A 4,303-nucleotide genomic window follows, 5' to 3' on the forward strand; every position below is an offset into this window, starting at 1 on the left:
GAAGAAGTTAACCACAAGCACAAACATCAAAGAATTAAGTAATTTCAGATCAGCAAACAAAGAAGAGGAAAAAAAAAAAAAAACCTACCTCACAACAAAATGACAGGAACAACAAACACTGCTTTCTGATAACACGCAATCACAGTAGTCTGAATTCCCCAATAAAATGAAATAGACAAATGAGATTTGCAAACAGGATTGATCCTTCTGCCACATCTAAAAACCACATCTTAACATCAAGGATAGATATCATTGGAGAGTAAAAAAAGATATTTCAATTGTACATCAAACAAAAGAGCACCCGTTCGTTAAAAAACAAAACAATATTATAGCTACCATCACATATTGACCCTTATATAGGAATAGTGGGTGACTTCAGTGCCCCACTTTTTCCAATAGACAAAAGTAAAGAGAGAACTCTAGTGCTAAATGGTGTCATAAAACAAATGGAATTTGCACATACTTATAGAACATTTCAGTCAAGACAAAGGGGATATACTTTCTTCTTAGAAGCTCAAGAAACTTTCTCCAAAATTGACAACATACTTGGACATAGGATAAGTCTCAATAGATACAAGAAAATGGAAATAATTCCCTGCATCCTATATGACTACCATGGGTTAAAGAGGAGTTCAACAACAGAAAGTGTACAAACTCATGGAAACTGAACAGCTCACTAGTGAGTGAAAAATGAATCAAGAAAGAAATCCAGAGAAAAAATTTTAGAATTGAATAAAATAATGACATAACATAACCAAACTTATGGGACACAATGAATTGAAGAGAGCTCATATTAGTAACTTAACAGCACACCTAAACACTCTAGAACACAAAGACGATATCACATGCAAAGCAAGTATATGGCACAAAATGTCAAACTTATGACTGAAACATCAAAATTAAAATGAGGGAATCAATAAAACGTAGTTCTTTGAGAAAATAAGTAAGAGTGTCAAACATTTAGCTCAATGAATAAAGTTCATCCAAGCAGGTCCAAATTAATAAAGTTAAAGAAAAGGGAGTGGTGCATAACAACACTGAAGAAATCTAAAGTATCCATAGTCTAGATTATCCAGAGATATCTATAAAAACATGCTTTTAAAAAATTAGAATGGTCTAAAAGAAATGGGGGGCAGTAGTGGTGGAGATGGAGGAGGGTGGATGAGACAAGACACCCGTGTAGTCCCAACAGCCCTCCGCGACCACCCCCAGCTGCGTGGACGAGAAGTGGCAAGGAGCGAAGGGATGCGGGGGCGGGGGGCAGGGGAAGAACAGGAGCTGTCTGAGGTGGACAAACAGCTTCAAGATGAACTGGAGATGCTCCTGGAGCGACTCCGAGAGAAGGATACATCTCTATATCGACCAGCTCTGGAGGAACTGAGAAGACAAATTCATTCTTCTACAACTTCCATGACTTCAGTACCCAAGCCTCTCAAATTTCTGCGTCCACACTATGGCAAATTGAAGGAAATCTATGAGAACATGGCCCCTGGGGAGAATAAGTGTTTTGCAGCTGACATCATCTCTGTTTTGGCCATGACCATGAGTGGTGAGCGGGAGTGCCTCAAGTATCGGCTCGTGGGCTCCCAGGAAGAATTGGCGTCATGGGGCCATGAATACGTCAGACATCTGGCAGGAGAAGTGACTAAGGAGTGGCAGGAGCTGGATGATGCAGAGAAAGCACAGCGGGAACCACTGCTTACCTTGGTAAAGGAAATCGTCCCCTACAACATGGCTCACAATGCAGAGCACGAGGCTTGTGACCTGCTCATGGAAATTGAGCAGGTCGATGTGCTAGAGAAGGACATCGATGAGAATGCCTACGCCAAGGTCTGCCTCTATCTCACCAGTTGTGTGAATTATTTACCAGAACCTGAGAACTCTGCCCTCCTGCGCTGTGCCTTGCGCATGTTCCGAAAGTTTAGCCGTTTCCCTGAATCTCTGAGATTGGCACTGATGCTCAATGACATGGAACTGGTAGAAGACATTTTCACTTCCTGCAAAGATGTGGTGGTCCAGAAGCAGATGGCATCCATGCTGGCTCGGCGTGGAGTGTTCCTGGAGCTGAGTGAAGATGTAGAGGAATATGAAGACCTCACAGAAATCATGTCCAATGTCCAGCTCAACAGCAACTTCTTGGCCTTAGCTCGGGAGCTGGACATCATGGAGCCCAAGGTACCCGATGACATCTACAAAACCCACCTAGAGAATAACAGGTTTGGTAGCAGTGGCTCTCAAGTGGATTCTGCACGAATGAACCTAGCCTCCTCTTTTGTGAATGGCTTTGTGAATGCCGCCTTTGGTCAAGATAAACTACTGACTGATGATGGCAACAAATGGCTTTACAAAAACAAGGACCATGGGATGTTAAGTGCTGCTGCGTCTCTTGGCATGATTCTGTTGTGGGATGTGGATGGTGGCCTCACCCAGATTGACAAGTATCTGTACTCCTCTGAGGACTACATCAAGTCAGGAGCTCTCCTTGCCTGTGGTATCGTGAATTCTGGAGTCCAGAATGAGTGTGATCCTGCCCTGGCACTGCTTTCAGACTATGTTCTCCATAACAGCAATACCATGAGACTTGGCTCCATCTTTGGGCTAGGTTTGGCCTATGCTGGCTCTAATCGGGAAGATGTTCTAACACTGCTGCTACCTGTAATGGGAGACTCCAAGTCCAGTATGGAGGTAGCAGGTGTGACGGCTCTAGCTTGTGGAATGATAGCAGTGTGGTCTTGCAATGGAGATGTCACTTCCACCATTCTTCAGACCATCATGGAGAATTATAAGACTGAGCTCAAGGATACCTGTGCTCGTTGGCTTCCTCTTGGCCTGGGCCTCAATCACTTGGGGAAAGGCGAAGCTATTGAGGCCATCCTGGCTGACTTGGAGGTGGTGTCAGAGCCATTCCGCAGTTTTGCCAACACCCTGGTGGATGTATGTGCCTATGCAGGCTCTGGGAATGTGCTGACGGTTCAGCAGCTCCTCCACATCTGTAGTGAGCACTTTGACTCCAAGGAAAAGGAAGAAGACAAAAACAAGAAGGTAAAGAAGGACAAGGGCAAGAAGGACGTCCCTGCTGCCATGGGAGCACATCAGGGAGCAGCTGTTCTGGGGATTGCACTTACTGCTCTGGGGGAAGAGATTGGTGCAGAGATGGCATTGCGAACTTTTGGTCACTTGCTGAGATATGGGGAACCTACCCTCTGTCGGGCTGTACCTTTAGCACTGGCACTAACTTCTGTTTCAAATCCACGACTCAACATCCTGGATACGCTAAGCAAATTCTCTCATGATGCTGATCCAGAAGTTTCCTATAACTCCATCTTTGCTATGAGCATGGTGGGCCGTGGTACCAATAATGCCCGTCTGGCTGCAATGTTGCGCCAGTTAGCTCAACATCATGCCAAGGACCCCAATAACCTCTTCATGGTGCGCTTGGCACAGGGCCTGACACATTTAGGGAAGGGCACACTTACCCTCTGCCCCTATCACACTGATAGGCAGCTCATGAGTCAAGTAGCGGTGGCAGGGCTGCTCACGGTGCTTGTTTCTTTCCTGGATGTTCGAAACATCATCCTAGGCAAGTCTCACTACGTCCTGTATCGGCTGGTAGCCGCCATGCAGCCTCGGATGCTGGTTACATTTGATGAGGAGCTGCGACCATTGCCAGTTTCTGTCCGTGTGGGTCAGGCAGTGGATGTGGTGGGACAGGCTGGGAAGCCAAAAACAATCACAGGGTTCCAGACTCATACAATGTCAGTGTTGCTGGCCCAGGGGGAGCGGGCAGAGTTGGCCACTGAGGAGTTTCTTCCTGTCACCTCCATTCTGGAAGGCTTTGTTATTCTTCGGAAGAACCCCAACTATGATCTTTGAAAAAGTGGCTTCTAGAGACCCTGGCTGCAGCGGAATTTTTTGTCTTTAGCACGCTGTTGTGCCTGCTATGAGGGGTTGATACTGTTCCAGATCTTTGGGGGAATTGTTACCTCCTGTTGTTTTGTTACTGAGTAAGATAACTTTGTTGAATAAAGACCTTTATCCGCCCCCCCCCGAAAAAAAAAAAGAAATGGGTAATTTTCTCAATAATTACCTGGACTTATCCCCACTGGCAACATCCCACTACAGAGACACTTGCTCAACCATCTTCATTGCTGCTCTGCTCATAAGAGCCAGAAACTGGAAACAACCTAGATGTTTATCAATGGATAAATTGATGAAGAAAATGTGGTACATTTACACAATGGAATATTACTCAGCTAGAAAAAACAATGACATCATGAAACTTGCAAGCAAATGGATGGAACTA

General features: G+C 45.2%; 1 pseudogene; it reads left to right on the forward strand.

Moving 5' to 3' along the window:
- Positions 1,132-4,038, forward strand: Gm5422 (predicted pseudogene 5422; annotated as a pseudogene).

The sequence above is a fragment of the Mus musculus genome, chromosome 10, assembly GCF_000001635.26.
Source record: "Mus musculus strain C57BL/6J chromosome 10, GRCm38.p6 C57BL/6J".
Classification (NCBI taxonomy): domain Eukaryota; kingdom Metazoa; phylum Chordata; class Mammalia; order Rodentia; family Muridae; genus Mus; species Mus musculus.